We start from the raw sequence: 19754 nt of genomic DNA, 5'->3' as shown, positions 1-19754 counted from the left end.
CGTATATGCGACTGGAGGTTTGCATTGATTCTTATGTTTCAATGTGGGGATTAATACTAATATATAATTTCACTTTTTTAACTTTTATTTAATGAATATAAATTTCCAAAGTACGATTTATGGATTACAATGGCTTTCCCCACATACCGTCCCTCCCACCCACAACCCTCCCCTTTCCCACTCCCTCTCCCCGTTCATTCACATCAAGATTCATTTTTGATTATCTTAATATACAGAAGATCAGCTTAGTATACATTAAGTAAGGATTTCAACAGTTTGCTCCCACACAGAAACATAAAGTGAAAAATAATAGATGATTTTTTTAAATGATGATGAAATCAAATCAGACCTATTGTCATGTTTAATCCCAGTGAGAGTCAAGTTGGGAGTTGATAATTTCTTCTTCTTCTTTTTTTTTTTTTTGCAGAGGATCAGTTTAGTATGCATTATGTAAAGATTTCAACAGTTTGCACCCCCATAGAAGCACAAAGTGAAATATATTGTTTGAGTACTCGTTATAGCATTAAATCTCAATGCACAGCACATTAAGGACAGAGATCCTACATGAGGAGTAAGTGCACAGTGACTCCTGTTGTTGACTTTACCAATTGACACTCCTGTCTATGGCATCAGTAATCTCCCTATGCTCCAGTCATGAGTTTCCAAGGCTATGGAAGCCCTCTGAGTTCTCCGATTCTTATTTTGTTTAGAAAAGGCCATAGTCAAAGTGGAGGTTCTCTCCTCCCTTCAGAGAAAGGTACCTCCTTCTTTGAAGACCTGTTCTTTCCACTGGGATCTCACTCACAGAGATCTTTTGCCAGAATGTCTTGGCTTTCCATGCCTGAAATACTCTCATGGGCTTTTCAGCCAGATCGGAATGCCTTTAGGGCTGATTCTGAGGCCAGAGTGCTATTTAGGACATCTGCCATTCTATGAGTCTGCTGAGTATCTCCCTTCCCATGTTGGATCACTCTCCCCTTTATTTATTCTATCGGTTAGTGTTAGCAGGTATAGACTTATTTATGTGCTCCCTTTGACTCTTAGTCCTTTCATTATGATCAATTGTGAACTGAAATTGATCACTTGGACTAGTGAGATGGCATTGGTACATGCCACCTTGATGGGATTGAATTGGAATCCCCTGGTATGTTTCTAACTCTACCATTTGGGGCAAGTCAGCTTGAGCATGTCCCAAATTATACATCTCTTCCCTCTCTTATTCCCACTCTTATGTTTAACAGGGATCACATTTCAGTTAATTTTCAACACTTAAGAATAACTGTGTATTAATTACAGAATTAAACCAGTCATATTAAGTAGAGCAGACAAAAAAAAAAACTACTAAGAGGGATAATGTATTAAGTTGTTCATTAACAGTCAGGGCAATGCTGATCAAGTCACCATTTCCCATAGTGTCCATTTCACTTCAACAGGTTTCCTTTTTGGTGTTCAGTCAGTTGTCACCGATCAGGGAGAACATATGGTATTTGTCCCTTTGGGACTGGCTTATTTCACTCAGCATGATGTGTTCCAGATTCCTCCATTTTGTTGCAAATGGCTGGATTTCGTTGTTTCTTACTGCGGTATAGTATTCTGCAGAGCACATATCCCATAATTTCTTTATCCAGTCTACCGTTGATGGGCATTTAGGTTGGTTCCAGGTCTTAGCTATTGTGAATTGAGCTGCAATAAACATTAGGCTGCAGACCTCTTTTTTGTTTGCCAATTTAAATTCCTTTGGGTAAATTCCAAGGAGTGGGATGGCTGGGTCGAACGGTAGGGTTATCTTCAGGTTTTTGAGGAATCCCCTGTCTGACTTACATAGTGGCTTCTCCAGTTTGCATTTCCACCAACAGTGGGTTAGTTTCCCTTTTTCCCCACATCCTCGCCAGCATCTATTGTTGGTAGATTTCTGTATGTGAGCCATTATAACTGGGGTGAGGTGAAACCTCATTGTGCTTTTGATTTGCATTCCCTGATTGCTAATGACCTTGAACATTTTTTCATGTGCCTGTTGGCCATTTGGATTTCCTCTTTTGAAAAATGTCTATTGAGGTCCTTGGCCCATCTCTTAAGTGGGTTGTTGGTTTAGTTTTTGTGGAGTTTCTTGATCTCTTTGTAGATTCTGTTTATTAACCCTTTATCTGTTGCATAGTTTGCAAATATTTTTTCCCATTCTGTCAGTTGTCTCTTCACTCTCCTGACTGTTTCTTTTGCAGTACAGAAACTTCTCAATTTGATGCAATCCCAATAGTTGATTTTGGCGTTGACTGCCTGTGCCTCCCGGGTCTTTTCCAGAAATTCTTTGCCTGTGCCAATATCTTGAAGGGTTTCTCCAATGTTCTCTAGTAACTTGATGGTGTCAGGTCATAGATTAAAGTCTTTAATCCATGTTGAGTGGATTTTTGTGTAAGGTGTAAGGTAGGGGTCTTGCTTCATGCTTCTGCACGTGGAAATCCAGTTTTCCCAGCACCATTTATTGAATAGACTGTCCTTGCTCCAGGAATTTGTTTTAGATCCTTGATCAAATATAAGTTGGCTGTAGATGTTTGGGTTGATTTCTGGTGTTTCAATTCTGTTCCATTGTTCTATCCATCTGTTTCTGTACCAGTACCATGCTGTTTTGATTACAACTGCCCTGTAGTATGTCCTGAAATCTGGTATTGTGATGCCTCCGGCTTTGTTTTTGTTGTACAAGATTGCTTTAGCTATTCGAGGTCTCTTGTGCCTCCATATAAATTTCAGCACCATTTTTTCCAGATCTGAGAAGAAGGTCTTTGGTAGTTTGATTGGTATTGCATTGAATTTATAAATTGCTTTTGGGAGAATGGACATTTTGATGATATTGATTCTTCCAATCCATGAGCATGGAAGATTTTTCCATTTCTTGGTATCCTCTTCTATTTCTTTCTTTAAGGTTTTGTAATTTTCATCGTAGAGATCTTTAACGTCCTTGGTTAAGTTTATTCCAAGGTATTTGATTGTTTTTGTAGCTATTGTGAATGGGATTGATCTTAGAAGTTCTTCCTCAGCCATGGCATTGTCTGTGTATACAAAGGCTGTTGATTTTTGTGCATTGATTTTATACCCTGCTACTTTGCCAAAATCTTCTATGAGTTCCAATAATCTCTTAGTAGAGTTCTTTGGGAACCCTAAATAAAGGATCATGTCATCTGCAAAGAGGGATATTTTGAGTTCTTCCTTCCCAATTTGTATCCCTTTAATTTCTTTTTCTTGCCTTAGCTCTTGCTAGAACCTCCAGAACTATATTGAATAGCAGTGGTGAGAGTGGACATCCCTGTCTGGTACCAGATCTCAGTGGCAATGCTTCCAACTTTTCCCCATTCAATAGGATGTTGGCTGTGGGTTTTTCACAGATTGCTTTGATTGTATTGAGGAATGCTCCTTCCATACCCAGTTTGCTTAGAGTTTTCATCATCAACGGGTGTTGTATTTTATTAAATGCTTTCTCGGCATCTACTGAGATAATCATATGGTTTTTCTTCTTCTGCAGTCTGTTAATGTGGTGTGTCACATTGATTGTCTTACACACATTAAACCATCCCTGCATACCAGGGATAAATCCCACTTGGTCTGGGTGAAATAAGCCAATCCCAAAGGGACAAATACCACTTGTTCTCCTTGATAGGTGACAACTAACTGAGCACCAAAAATGAAACCTGTTAAAGTGAAATGAACACTATGAGAAATGGTGACTTGATCAGTCCTCACCCTGACTGTTGATGAGCAGCTTAATATGTTATCCCTCTTAGTATTTTTTTTGTTTGTTCTACTTAATATTTTTGGTTGAATACTGTAATCAATACACAATTATTCTTAAGTGCTGAAACTTAACTGAAAAGTGATCGCTGTTAAATATAAGAGTGGGAATGAGAGAGGGAAGAGATGTGCAATTTGGGACATGCTCAAGCTGACTTACCTCAAACAATAGAGTTACAAACATACCAGGGGATTCGAATTCAATCCCATCAATGTGGCATGTACATATGCCATCTCACTAGTCCCAGTGATCAATTTCTGTTCACAATTTATTGTAATGATAGGACTCAGAACCAAAGGGATCACATAAACAAGAATAGTGTCTGCAAATACTAGCTGATAGAATAAAAAAGGGAGAGAACGATCCAACATGGGAAGTGAGATACACAGCAGACCCATAGAATGGCAAATGTCCTAACAGCACTCTGGCCTCAGAATCAGCCCTTAAGGCATGCAGAACCGGCTGAAATGCCCATGAGAGTATTTTAGGCATGGAAAGCCAAGACACTCTGGGGGGGGGAACGTAAATGAAAGATCTCCACGAATGAGATCCCAGTGGAAAGAATGGGTCATCAAAGAAGGAGGTACCTTTCTCTGAAGGGAGGAGAGAACTTCCACTTTGACCATGGCCTTGTCTAAATATGATCAGAGTCAGTGAACTCAGAGGGCTTCCATAGCCTTGGCAGGTCATGACAAGAGCCTAGGGTGATTACTGAGGCCATAAACAAGAGTGTCAATTTGTTAAGTCAACAACAGGAGTCACTGTGCACTTACTCCTCATGTAGGATCTTTGTCCTTAATGTGCTGTACACTGAGATTTAATACTACAACTAGTACTCAAACAGTACTTTTCACTTTATGTTTCTGTGTGGGAGCAAACTGTTGAAATCTTTACTCAATGTATGCTAAACTGATCTTCTGTATATAAAGAGAATCAAAAATGAATCTTGATATGATTGGAAGGGGAAAGGGAGTAGGAAAGGGGAGGGTTGCGGGTGGGAGGGACGTTATGGGGGGGAAGCCATTGTAATCCATCAGCTGTACTTTGGAAATTTATATTCATTAAATAAAAGTTAAAAAAAAATTAAAAAATTAAAAAGTAAAAAAAAGAGAATAGGAGAATGAAAATGAAATAAAGAATTTCAGAATTGAAAAGAAAAACGTTAGATGTCCATATTAGCAGATGTCACGAGAAAAAAAAAAACTACTCCACCAATAATCTATTAGAATTGATAAACCAATTCAGCACATTCACAAGGCACAAAATCAACAAACAAAAACCAACATTTCAATATATCAATAATTATCTCATTAAATGGAATTCGAGAAATAAATCTCTTCTGTGTATAAAGTTAATTGAAAATGGATCTTAGTGGAGAATGTAACTGGGAATGGGGAAGTGAAGAGGTGGAGGGGTGGGAGTATGGGTGGCAGGGGGTGTATGGTGGGCAGAATCACTACATTCCTAAAGTTGAAATTTATAAAATGCATAAAGTTTGTAATCCATAAATAAAAAGTTTCTTTGAAAAAATATTTCAACCGTTAGATAACAACTTAGGAAAACATTTACCAGAAGGTCTAATGCCTTCTATAAACTCTAAGAATACATGTGACAACTAACAGAGCACCAAAAAGGAAACCTGTTAAAGTGAAATGAACACTCTGAGAAACGGTGACTTGATCAGTCCTCACCCTGACTGTGGATGAGCAACTTGATATGTTATCCCTCTTAGTATTTTTGTTTGTTTGTTCTACTTAATACTTTTGGTTGAATACTGTAATCAATACACAATTATTCTTAAGTGCTGAAACTTAACTGAAAAGTGATCACTGTTAAATGTAAGACTGGAAATAAGAGAGGGAAGAGATGTGCAATTCGGGACATGCTCAAGCTGACTTACCTCAAACGGTACAGTTACAAACATACCAGGGGATTCGAATTCAATCCCATCGAGGTGGCATGTGCATATGCCATCTCACTAGTCCCAGTGATCAATTTCTGTTCACAATTGACCATAATGATAGGACTCAGAACCAAAGGGATCATATAAACAAGAATAGTGTCTGCAAATACTAGCTGATAGAGTAAAAAAGGGAGGGAATGATCCAACATGGGAAGTGAGATACACAGCAGACCCATAGAATGGCAGATGTCCTAAACAGCACTCTGGCCTCAGAATCAGCCCTTAAAGCATCCGTATCTGGCTGAAAAGCCCATGAGAGTATTTTAGGCATGGAAAGCCAAGACACTCTGGCAAAAAAAAAAAAACAAAAACAAACAAACAAAAACAAAACAAAACAAAACAAAAAAATAAACCCTAAATGAAAGATCTCCGCAAGTGAGATCCCAGTGGAAAGAATGGGTCATCAAAGAAGGAGGTACCTTTCTCTGAAGGGAGGAGAGAACTTCCACTTTGACCATGGCCTTGTCTAAATATGATCAGTCAGTGAAATCAGGGGGCTTCCATAGCCTTGGCAGCTCATGACAAGAGCCTAGGGTGATTACTGAGGCCATAAACAAGAGTGTCAATTTTTTAAGTCAACAACAGGAGTCACTGTGCACTTACTCCTCATGTAGGATCTTTGTCCTTAATGTGCTGTACACTGAGATTTAATACTACAACTAGTACTCAAACAGTACTTTTCACTTTATGTTTCTGTGTGGGAGCAAACTGTTGAAATCTTTACTTAATGTATGCTAAACTGATCTTCTGTGTATAAAGAGAATTGAAAATGAATCTTGATATGATTGGAAGGGGAAAGGGAGTGGGAAAGGGGAGGGTTGCGGGTGGGAGGGATGTTATGGGGGGGAAGCCATTGTAATCCATCAGCTGTACTTTGGAAATTTATATTCATTAAATAAAAGTTAAAAAAAAAACAGGAAAAAATAAATAAAATAATGGTTTTCACTTAGGAGAAAAAAAAAATAAAACACTGCTTGGGATTCCTGCAACCCATAGCAGAGTGCCAGTGTTTGAGCTATGGTCTGCTTCTGATTCCAGCTACCTGCTAATGCACACGCTGGGACACAGCAGTGACAGCTCAAATACTTGGGTCTCTGCCATCCTGGATTGACTTCTGAACTTCTTCTGTGGCCTGGCCCAGCCCGGCTATTGCTGGCATTTGAGAAGTAAACCAGTATATGGAAGATATCACTTTCTCTCCTGTCTCTGTTTCTCTGCCTTTCAAAGAAAATGAAAATAAATAAAAATAATAAATAATAATTTTAAAAAGAAAGAAATCGTATTCACAGTAGCTTCAAAAATTAAATATTTAGGAATAAATTAACCTGAAAAGGTAAAGTTATCTAGAATGAAAATAATAGTGAAATTTATTAAACATTTATGAGAGGCATCATTACAGACACACACAAAAAAAAAAAAAAACGGAAGGATGTCTCTTGTTCATGGATTAGAACAATTAGCTGTGTTAAAATGGTATCTAAAGATTCATTGCAATCCCTATTAAAATTCTAGTGACTGAAAAAAGTAAAAGAGGAACAAGAAAGAAAGGAAGAAAAAAAAAGAAACAAAGAGAAAAAATTCTAGTGACATTATTTATAGATTTAGAAAAACAGGGGCTGGCACTGAGGCGCTGGCATCCCACATGGGCGCCGGTTCTAGTCCTGAATGCTTCTCTCCCAATCCAGCTCTCTGTTGTGGTCTAAGAAAGCAGTGCAAGATGGCTCAGGTCCTTGGGCTCCTGCACCCATGTGGGAGACCTGGAGGAAGCTCCTGGCTCCCGGCTTTGGATCGGCGCAGCTCCTGCCATTGCGGCCATCTGGGAAGTGAACCATCGGATGGAAGACCTCTCTCTCTCTCTCTATGCCTCTCCTCTTTCTGTATAACTCTGACTTTCAAATAAAGGAAAAAAAAAAGAAAAGAAAAACAGTCTTAAAGTTCATATGAAAGCACAAAAGACTGAGAATAGAACAGGGATTTTAAGAAGAAAAACTCAAATTGGAGGCATTACTATCTCTTAAAGGAATTATTTTCTTCTGATTCCACTTACAAATCTTGATGCAACCATTTCACATAATAACGAATGCAATATAGTATAGTGTCAGTTTATGACATATACATGTTTTAGAATATTCATTTGGTGCAACTAAAGTGAATAACAGTGCATGTTTATCAAACATTTTAGAAACAAAGGACAACTTTTAAGAACCAATGATAAAGTAAGATTAAATCTGGAAACTAATTTCTGCAGGCAAAAGAATATTTATGGTTGCTCCACTTGGGAATTTTTTTCTGATTGTTTAAATTATAGAAAATGCCAATGGTACAAATAATACCCAGAACATTGAGGAACAAATAATACTCCTTGCCTGCTATGAGCCACCAGAAAGATCTTCATTTCAAAAGCAGACTTAGATATTATGATATTATGATGATAACAGTATACTATGCACTGCTATAAGCTCTTCCATGGATAAAATGTGAAAATAATATGCAGCCAAAAACCCAGTCAAAAAGATCACAAAGACATGAATCAGTTTACAGAAAATGTCCAGAATAGACAGCTCCACAGAGACCAAGGATGGATTAGTGTTATCCAGTGCAGGAGGGAAGGTCAGAGGGATGGGGATGCACTGAAAACAGGTATTTAGATGTTGAAGGGGAGATGAACGTCTCCTAGTTAACAAGCAAGTATTTAGCATTAAGCACTGAAAGTTTTATGAAACGGCATATCTCGTGTCCTATTAATTAGCCCAATTAACTAAGTAAGAAAAAATATGCAAGCTTTATTAACTAAAAATGATCATTATATATTACTCAAAATCACACACAATTAATGATTTCCTAAATATGCACATTGAGTAAACAGGTGTGCATTATTAACATAAAATAAAACTTGGTTGGCATGGAAACAGTAACACTATCCATCAGTTATAGGGAAATACATTCATGATATATTGTTAGGTATGGAAGCATAATTGAGGAGAAACTGAGTCTGTCTGCCTATAACAGGGCTTACCTTCGTTGAGGCCTAGAACATTCTAGGACACAACAAGCACATGATGGTTGGCACTCTTCAGCACACAGGGAGGGTGGCCAGACATGTTTTGGGCTGGAGGACATAAGGCAGAGTACAGAGTTTGGCCTCTAAACTTGTGGCATAAACAGAACTCTCCTCTGGGACTCATGAACAAGGCAGGTCCTTACTTTCCCTACACAGAGCCCCACCACTGGCAGAATGCAAACAGAAATCAGCTGCCACCTAAGCAGAGAATCCACAAGCATGAAACATTTTCCATCACATGTGCCATTTCACATTTGGACTAGCAATGAAGAAAATACAAAGAGGTAAGGAAACTCAAAGTGAAACACTGAAAAAGAATGGAAGTATTTAACAGTACATGTTAGAAGTAATTACAAGGTGTGATTCTGACCCAAAGATCAGCACCCCCACTTTCTCACTAGCACAACACTACCTGCGGAGGTAGTAGGTGCTATACACGAGAAAGAACTGACAAGGACAGACTCACATCATTTAAACAAATTGCACACTGCAAAACTCTCCTATCACATGAGCATGTGGATCTCTGGGGCAATTGAGAAGCAAACTCCTCTGCTGGCACCAACAAGGTGTGTAGACACAGGCCTTTTATTAAACCCCTCCTTAAGCACCAATGCAGTGACTGAGTTACCAGACACACCACTAATGCAAAGCTCAGAATTCACACAGTTTCTGCATTGTTTCTGGAGAAGAAAATATCAGATTTTGAGAAGAAGCCATTAACTATGTATGGGAAATTATTTCCCTTGCTTCTGATGTTCAGGATCAGGGTTCAAATGCCTCCAGTGTAGTAGGATTTAATTATTGATCTGTGAGGGTACCGGGTCTGCCTCATGGCTTCAAGTCACAAGCAAAATGAGTATTGTCCTTGTCGGCAGTGGCTACCTAGACTAAGGCCCTCCCAACATTGACCTCAGGACATAGTCTTAGGACTCCTGTGTGCTTTCTTCACAGGTGCTAGCAATAGGGGACCTGAGGTCCCAACCATCTCACTGACTCCAAGAACAGAACCCCAGGGCTTAATTACAGAGACCTGGCCAATGGAGTAGGCACAAAAATTGTGATGCCTCTCCTATGTCTCTGAAGGAGTCAGAAAGCAAATGGAAATGAAAGGTAGTGAAATGTTAAAGAAAGGAGAGGACCTTAGCTTTCATGGAACTGTGTTTCTGCCATTCTTAGAAGAATTATCAGAACTCGCAAGAGGTGTTGAACACACGCAGACATGAACATATACTCAAATGCAGGCATAACAACACATAACAGCTAGAGAATATCTAAAATATAGTGGATTAGATTGAAATTGACATTTTGAAATTTGATGGCTATTTACAGCCCTTGGATTACTGTTGAGGAACAGTGTTTTTTCCCTCATCTTATTTGCTTACTGTAGGGTTAATCTTATAAGGGAAAAGTAAATTGAAAATAGATTTGTAAAATTAGGAGTAGGAATAGGAAAGGAAGAAGGGTGAGGGCAGAGGAGGGAGGGAAGGATTATTATTCCTGATTCTGTATATATGAAAGCAATGAAATATGTGTACCTTAAATAAAACTTAAAAAACACATATACACACACCTTGAACTTACCAAGATGCCACCATGTTATACTCAGGCTTGAGTAAAAAGGATAACCGGATCATGTCTCTTTCTGGGTCCATGTAGTACAGGGGAAAAAACACTCCCAGCACTAGGTCTCCATCTCTGAAGACACTTGGCTTCAGATACTCATGGCAGTTCTCAACAATTCTGTCCTGTGAATTATATAAAGCCTGCAGGAGTAGGTAGAGAAAAATCAGAGGCAATGACATGTCACTGTCTCCCCAAACTATAGTGAGAGCCTTAAGTCTCAGCTGAGAGGAGGAGACACAGAGCTGGATCAGGTCTGAGGGCTCATCAATCAGCAGTGACAGTGGAGCTCTGTGTAGAGCACAGCTGACTCCAGGTATTGACGTGTGCCCTCTGCCTGTAGCAACCTGTGTGCCAGTCTGGTGAGCTAGACCAGAGCACAGCTAGAAGCAGAATGCAGAGTTCAAAGCAAGTCACAGTGCTGAGACCTGGCTCTGAGTGTCCTGTAATCAGAGCTGCTCTGGGTTCCCTGTATTTTCAATGCTTCCCATTTGTCTCATCCAGAAACTCAGGGGATCCACCTGCCGGAGGCTCTGCACCTGTTGTCCTCCATTATGGGGGAAAACCCTTTGGAAAAACATGTTTTGCACTTGTCTACCTCCTTTGCCTTTAGGGTTACATCATAGTCCAACAAGGCTTTGGCAATCATAGCATCTTGGTACAGAAGCTCTGTTAAATAGTATGCACAGTGGCCAAGGGTTTTGTGAATAGACAGCTTTGAGGAATTTGGCAGGGTTAGAAAAAGTTGGTGTTGGAATAACCAAAACACCCAGCTGCATCTTCCCACATGATGCTGTAGACATTAAGTGAAGGGCTGACATCAGTCACAGATGACTTCGGACACCACAGGAATGTTCATCATTATCGTGCCTAATGTCACTCCCAGGGCCACGGTATCCTGCTGCCAAAAAAATGGGCTTCCTTATTAATAAGTGAATAAGCCCTGCGCTCGTGGCTCACTAGGCTAATCCTCCACCTTGTGGCGCTGGCACACAGGGTTGTAGTCCCAGTCAGGATGCCGGATTCTGTCCCTGTTGCCCCTCTTACAGGCCAGCTCTCTGCTGTGGCCAGGGAGTGCAGTGGAGGATGGCCCAAATGCTTGGGCCCTGCACCCCATGGGAGACCAGGATAAGTACCTGGCTCCTGCCATCGGATCAGCGTGGTGCACCGGCCACAGCACGCCGGCTGCGGTGGCCATTGGAGGGTGAACCAACGGCAAAGGAAGACCTTTCTCTCTGTCTCTCTCTCTCACTGTCCACTCTGCCTGTCAAAAAAAATTAAAAAATTAATAAGTTAATAAGCCATATTCTAGAGAGAGGAAGTACTCTGTCCTCCACACCTACTCCTCCCCCACAGCTGAGCTCCCCACCCATCATCCTGATGCCCTCCACATAGAGAATGCTTGAGTCACTAAGCTCTCAGCATCAGTGATTTCAATATGACAACAGAAAGAAACTGTGTTGGTTCTCAATCACTTATTTTCTGTTGTCATATCTATTTTCTCCCACTTTTCAGAGACAATAGAATGTCCTACATGTGTATTTTCATTTTGAAATTCATAACTTTAAATTATGTAGATGTATGTCTACTAGAGAATGATTTGATACCTGTACACAATGTTGAGTGGTATAATACAACTGTTTTGTGTTTCAGCTTTACTTCATTGCCTTATTTTTTCTTGTGTTGACCACACTTAAAAGTCTACTATGTCAACACTTTCTTAAGTATACAACATGTTGTTCACTGAGTTATCTCATGATTTGTGACAGTTCACTTGAACTCCTTGGTCTTGCCTAATTTTGACTGCTGTGATTAACAGGTTCTGAGTTTCCCACTTCCTAGTGTTTTAATCACAAAGCTCTATTTATTTTTTTCAAAAAATATTTATTTATATTAAAGTCAGAGTTACACAGAGAGAAAGAAAGGCAGACAGAGAGAGAGGTCTTCCATCAGCTGGTTCACTCCCCATATGTCCACAACGGTTAGAGCTGTTCCGATCAGAAGCCAGGAGCCAGAAGCCAGGAGATTCTTCTAGATCTCCCAGGTGGGTGCAGGGGCCCAAGGACTTGGGACATCTTCTACTGCTTTCTCAGGCCATAGCAGAGAGCTTGATTGGAAGTGGCGAGCCAGGACTCTAACCGGCATCCATATGGGATGCTTGCACTACAGGCGGCAGCTTTACCAGCTATGCCACAGCGACAGCCCCAAAAGCTATCTTTCTGAAGTTGACTTTGGACACCAGACCTAGTGGTGAGGAGGGGATGTATTTATTTTTTGTGTGTGTTTGATGTATTTCATGCATCCAAATATCCTGAAGACTCATCCATGTTGTCAAGTAATAAGATTTTCCTTATTGTTAGGATTGGATAATATTGCATTGTATGTACAGACCACATTGTCTTTATACATTTATCTGTTGATGGACACTTAGGTTGATTCCACACTTGGAACTTTTGCATACTGTTGCAATGAACATGGGAGTGCAGATGTCTCTTTCACATGCAAATTCCAAATCCTTTAGATATATAATTACAGGTAGCACTGGGACTGCTGGGTAATATGAAGGTTCTATTTCTCATCATACAATTTTCATTATATTTATACTAATTTACCTTTCTACCTTCATCCTTGGTAACATTTATTTCTTCTGTGTTTTTTAACTTTTTATTTTATTTATTTGAAAGTCAAATTTATACTGGGGAGGAGGAACAAACAGAAAGAAACAGAGAGGAGAGAGGAGGGGGGGAAGAGAGAGAGAGAGAGAGAGAGAGAGAGAGAGAGAGAGAGATTAAGAGAGAGAGATCTTCCATCCACTGGTTCACTCCTCCTAATGGCCACAACAGCTAGGGCTGGACCAAGCCAAAGCCAAGAGCCAGGAGCTTCTTTCAATTCTCCCATGTGTGTTCAGGGGCTCAAGCACTTGGAACATCTTCTGTGGTTTCCCAGGTCATTAGCAGGCAGGTGTATTAGCAGTGGAGCAGTCAGATCTGAAACTATCACCTATATGGAATACCAGTGTCACAGGCAGTAGCTTTACCTGCTATGCTACATTGCCAGCCCCCTTTTTATGTTTTTTTCTAATAACTCTTCTAACATGTGTGTGGTGATATCTCTTTATAGCATCAGTTTGCAACTCTCTGATGATTAGTGATGATGAGCATTTATTCATATACCTGTTCACTGTGAAACTTCTTTTCAGAAATATTTATTCAAGTCTTTTGGAAGCATTTAGTTCTGTTTTTTTTTTTTTTTTTCTACTTTAAGTCCATGGGTGCAGCAGCCATTCCATCTCTCTTGATTACAGCAAGAAATCACTGTCTGCCTGTTACAGAAAAAGAAAAAAAAAATCATGATTTCTTTTCCTGTGTTCCCACAGCTGCAGAAGCTGCACTGGTATGGCTGTGCCATGGCAGGATGAAGTGGTGTCCTAAGGAATCCCGAAGGTAAGTTTTGGGGTCCCACGCAACTGCTTGGGCTCCAGGACCCAGGGAATGTCCATTGGTTAGCTTCCTAAGGGTTTCATGAGAGTGACATTTCTGGATGGACATGCAGAGCTAGATTGGGAAGCTGGGGTTGAAGGTAGGGCTGTCCCCTGCCCTGTGCCCTGATTGCTGTTCCCCAACAAGCCCTAACTGCTGGCTTTTCCCCCCAGCTCCTGCAGAGGGCCAGCACCCAGATGATCATGGTGGTCTTGGAAGCGGGAACAGAGCTGCAGCTTCGCCTGGGAGCTGAGGGCCTGGTGCTGGCCCCACAGACAGCCCTGCAGCTCACACTGGGCCATGTGGTGGTCGTGGTGGTCCCTGAGAACGTCCTGACAGCAGCAGAGGGGCTCTGGTTCCCTGCCCAGGGCCACTGGCTCCTGCTCACAGGTGCTGACCCCACCTGGGAGATCAGCATGGAAGACAGATCTGCCGTTCCCCAGGGAGCAGTCGCTGTGTGTGTCCCACAGGCACACAGGAAGGCTGTTGCTCCCCACAGCCCCCAGCCACCATTGGCATGCCCAGGCAATGCAGCGCCAGGAGCTGCTCCTCTCATTGCCCCAGCCCCCTCTTCCTCACCCCTCGCTACAGAGCTGCTGCCACTCTGGGCTACTCCCATATGCCCAAGCCTCACCCAGAGAGGCATCCTCTGCCAGCTGAGTTCCAGTTGAGTCTCCATGGCCTGGAACCCCTGGCCTGCTCTGTCCTCAGACCTCTGCCTCCCTCTCCCAGCACAGGGCCCAGAGCTTGCATCAAGGCCGGCCCCAGGCCAGGCTGCAAGGCGCACAGACATCTCTTCCAACACTGATGCACCAGGAGCCCTCAGGATCCACACAAACTGCAGAGATGCTTACATCAAGGCCATGGACACCTGCCCCTTCTGGATTCACCCATCCCTGACATCACCCCCGAGTATGCGCGGGGGACACTGCAGATGTGTGGTGCTCTCAGATCTGCCACAGGTGCTGGAGAGATAAATAGTGGTAGTGATGAATTTGGGGTGTCAGTGATTTCCAGTGTCCTCACTGTCAATGGGATGAGAATTTTGGGTGACACCATTGTAAATACCTAAAATCCAATTGTAAATAATAGAACACTGTGAAAAAAATCAAAATAGCAGCACTGTGAGTCCTTACACATCTTGCAATTATTGAAGGTGAATTTGGACAGTTTGGGATTGTCAGGTTTATCTGGGGCCTCTAACTCTTGTGAAACCTGTGTACATACCTGGTGTGTATGATGAACTAAAGTTTCTTATGGAGTCCTTCTGTATGTGTGAAACACACCCTGGATTTAGACTTTGAATGGTGAGATGGCATTGGTATATGCCACCTTGATGGGATTGAATTGGAATCCCCTGGCGTGTTTCTAACTCTATCATTCAACCAATGGTATTAAGTAGAACAAAAAAAAATATTAAAAGGAATGAAATAGCAAATTTTTGCTTGACAGTCAGGACAAGGGCTGATCAAGTCATTGTTTCTCATAGTGTCCATTTCACTTCAACAGGTTTCCTTTTAGGAGCTCAGTTAGTTGTCACCAATCAGGGAGAACATATGATATTTGTCCCTTTGGGACTGGCTTATTTCATTCAGCATGATGTTTTCCAGATCCCGCCATTTTGTTGCAAATGACTGGATTTCATTTTTTTTATTGCTGAATAGTATTCTATAGAGTACATATACTATAATTTCTTTATTCAGTCTCATGTTGATGGGCATTTTGATTGACTCCATGTCTTAGCTATTGTGAATTGGCTACTCCTCTTCTTATCCAACTCTCTGCTATGGCCTGGGAAAGCAGTGGAGGATGGCCCAAGTCCTTGGGCCACAGACCCATGTGGGAGACCTGGAAGAAACTTGTGGCCCCTGGCTTCAGATGAGCCCAGCACCTGCCATTGCAGCCATTTGGGAAGTGGACCAATGGAGGGAATTCCTCTCTCTCTCTGCTTCTCTGTTACTCTGCCTCTAAATAAAATAAATAAATCTTAAAAAAAAGAAAAGAAAATCAGCCACTTTGAATGTCTGTATCCAATATAGAAGGCTTGGGGTCTAGTCCTAGCTCTTCTCCCATTTCCAGCTTCTTGCTGATGTGACCTTGGGAGATGAAAGTTGTAGCTGAATGTTTAGGTCCATGCCACAGCTGTCTGCAGGGCATTGGGTTCTGAGCTGGTCCAGACCCTGGTCTGCCTATTGTAGCCATCTCTCTCCCTGTCTCCCCAATTCTCCCTCTCACCATTTCTCTTTCAAATAAATTTTCAAAAAATAATGAGTAGCGGGGCCAGCGCTGTGGCACAGCATGTTAACGTCCTGGCTTAAAGTGCCAGCATCCTATATTGGCTCCAGTTCGAGTCCTGGCTGCTCCACTTCAAATCCAGTTCTCTTGTATGGCCTGGGAAAGTGGTAGAAGATGATCCAAGTCCTTGGGTCCCTAAACCCACATAGGAGACCAGAAGGAAGCTCTTGGCACCTGGTTTTGGATCAGCACAGTTCTGACCATTGCAGCCATCTAGGGAGTGAACCTAGGGAAGATTCTCTCTCTCTCTCTCTCTCTCTCTCTCTGCCTCTTCTCTATGTGTAACTCTGACTTTCAAATAAATAAAAATCTTTTGAAAAATGAGTTAGTAATACATCTTCAGAAAATAAAAATAAAGTATAAACCCTCCACATCTACATTTTTGCAATTAAAATTTCATCATGGTTATAAAAACATAATATCCACAAAGTTAATCCTTCCTTCCTGAATGAATTTGTTAAGTCTCAAGAAAAGGAAACATCATATTATTCAACCCCTATAAGATGGGTGGGTGGGGGTTTGAGGAAGTTACAGATATGATGTCTTTAAAAGATTTATTTATTTACTTGTTAATTGAAATTCAGATTTACAGGGAGAGACAGAGAGAGCAAGCAAAATTTTCCATCTGCTGGTTCACTCCTCCAATGGCCTCAATGGCCAGGGCTGGGCCAGGCTGATGTCGGAAGCCTGAATCTCCATCCTGATCTCCCACAGAGAAGGCACAGGCTCAGGTAATTGGGCCATTACCCGCTGCTTTCCCAGGGTCATTAGCAGAAAGCTAGATGGAAAGTAGAGTAACTGGGACTTGAACCAGCTACTGGGACTTGAGCCAGCCATAGAAAGTGGCAGTCAGTGTCACAGTGGCAGCTTAGTGCACAGGGCCACATTGCTGACCTTGTCTTTTCATTCTAAATAAAAGGAATCCTACTCTTTTTCTTTTAAGATTTATGTATCTGAGAGGTAGAATTGCAGAGAGAGAGAGAGAGAGATTCAAAGGACTTTTATCTGCTGGTTCATTCCCCAAATGGCCACAACAGCCAGAGCTGAACCAATCCGAAGCCAGATGATTCTTCCAGGCCTCCCAATCAGGTGCAGGAGCCCAAGCACTAGGACCATCTTCCACTGCTTTCCCAGGCCATGAGCAGAAACCTGAATTGGAAGTGGAGCAGCCAGGACACAAACTGGCATCAATGTGGGATGCTGGCACCACAGGTGGAGGATTAGCCCACTATGCCACAGTGCTGGCCCCAGGAATACTTCTTTTGACCCAGTGTCTGTGTATGTGATGCCACATTTCCATCATCAATTTCTCTGATATGTGGCTGTTCTCAGTATCTCTTAGTATACGAGCCTGATGCTTAGGAGGAAGAAGGAACCAACAATGCCTGCACACTTATGGAAAAGTGCACCCCCATCATATTTGGTCATGGCCCATGCTGGTTTCCAGTTTCACATGACTATACATTTTTGGACCCAGACTTCATTTTTATGCAGCTTCATTCTCAGTACATCTAGGTTCTGCTTTGTTCCCACATTTTGTGGAAAGCAGGAGTCACGTTTAAATCACATGCAGTAGTTTCTCTTGATGATTTTCTTATTTGCAGGACTGGATGTCCTAGCTGGTGATTCTTGTGAGTGAATTGATAATACAGAAAGAGGGACACTTTTTTCTTGGTTTCCTTAAAAATATTTTTTTTTATTTCTTTGAAAGTTAGAGTTAAAGAGAGAAGAAAAGGAGGAGGATGGAGGGAGGGAGAGAGAGAGACAGAGAGACACAGAGAGAGAGAGACAGAGAGACACAGAGAGAGATACAGAGAGAGATAAAGAGATACAGAGAGAGAGGTCTTCAAATCATTGGTTTACTCCCGAAATGGCCACTACAGCTGGGGCTGGGCCAGGCTGAAGCCAGGAGCTAAGAGCTTCACCTGGGTTTCCCACATGGGTGAGGGGCCCAAGCATTGAGGCTGTCTTCTGCTGCCTTCCCAGGTGCATTAGCAGGGAACTGGGGAAGAAGGTGAGCAGCCGATTCTTGTATCAGTGCCCATATGCGATGCCGGCATCTCAGGCAGAGGCTTAAACTGCTACGCCCTAACACCAGCTCTAGAAGGAATATGCTGACCACTTGACCCACTAATCTCACTGCTTCCTGGTGAGTTGGAAGAGATTTGCTTTTATCCAGAAAATATTTCATAGTAGTGATATTCACATTTTGCTATACTATATCATTCATTCCCTGAAATAATTGTTTATGAATGTTTACACTGTTAAATTTGATTTTTGAAAAGAATATTACAAAGAATGTTACTCATAATTTGTATGAACTCCTCAGAGAAGTAGAGATAAATTCATCACCTTATGTGAGTTTCTGATTAGAACTCCACCTAATTGTCCAAACAGACCACCTTGGGATGTCCTTAAAGGAAAGAGTGTTTTGGGTGAAAAAGATTTACTTTATTTATTTGAGAGAGAGCAAGATCCCAATTGCTGTTTCATCCCCAAATGCATGCAATCATGGGGTAGGGATAGGCCAGACCAAGTATTGGGAATTCAATCCCAGTAACCTTGTAGGTGGCCAGGACCCACCTACTTGAGCTATCACCTGTTGCTTCCCAAGGTACAAAGACATGGAGTAGAGCCTGAACTTGAACTCAGTTACTCCAGTATTGGAGTGTGCATATCAAGCATGTTGCACAACTCCCAGCCCAGAAAAGACTGGAAAAGACTCATGGCATTGAGAAATACTGAGGGATATGAAGATCACCTTAATTGAACTTATGTAGGAGTTGTGGACATGCTTTTGAGATTATGTTTCTGAGTGTGTATGCAAGAGTGTGGTAGGGAGGGTGTGAGCTTTTCTCTCTCTCTCTCTCTCTCTCTCTCTCTCTCTCTCTCTTTCAAGATTTATGTCTTGGGGCTGGCACTGTGGGGTAGTGGGTTAAGCCTCCACCTGCAAGGTCGGCATCCCATATGGGGGCCGGTTCGAGTCCAGCTGCTCCTCTTAGGATCCAGCTCTTTGCTATGGTCTGGAAAAGCGGCTGAAGTTGGCCCAAGTAATTCAGCCCCTGCACCCATGTAGGAGACCAGAAAGAAGCTGCTGGCTCTTGGTATCAGATCAGCCCAGCTCCATCTGTTGTGGCCATTTGGAAAGTGAGCCAGTGGGTTGAAAATTCTCTCTGTCTGCCACACTCTCTGTATGCAACCTCTCAAATAAATACATAAATCTAATATTTGTATATTTATTTGACATCAGAATTACAGAGAGAAATAGAGAGATGGAGAAAAAGAGATCTCTCATCTGCTGTTTCCCTCCCCAAATGGCTGAAATGGATAGGGATGGCCCAGGCTGAAGCCAAGAGACAGGAAATCCATCTAGCTCTCCTTCATGGGTGCAGTGGCCCAAGGACTTGGGCCATCCTTTGCTGTTTTCCGAGGCACATTAGCAGGGACCTGGATTAGAAATGGAACAGCCGGGACTCAAACCAGTGCTTATATTGAATGCCTGTGCTACAGCCATGGACTTAACCTCTTGCACCACAACTCTGGTTCTGAGCTTCT

At 41.8% G+C, this 19754-nt stretch overlaps 1 pseudogene; it reads right to left on the bottom strand.

The window, feature by feature from the left end:
• Positions 1–19754, bottom strand: part of LOC149121519 (vomeronasal type-2 receptor 116-like) — a 56028-nt pseudogene that overhangs the window by 12460 nt on the left and 23814 nt on the right.

The sequence above is a fragment of the Oryctolagus cuniculus genome, chromosome 16 (genome assembly GCF_051225735.1).
Source record: "Oryctolagus cuniculus isolate XC-2025 breed Fujian yellow rabbit chromosome 16, ASM5122573v1, whole genome shotgun sequence".
Taxonomy (NCBI): domain Eukaryota; kingdom Metazoa; phylum Chordata; class Mammalia; order Lagomorpha; family Leporidae; genus Oryctolagus; species Oryctolagus cuniculus.
This window is presented reverse-complemented; position numbering and strand designations above follow the sequence as displayed.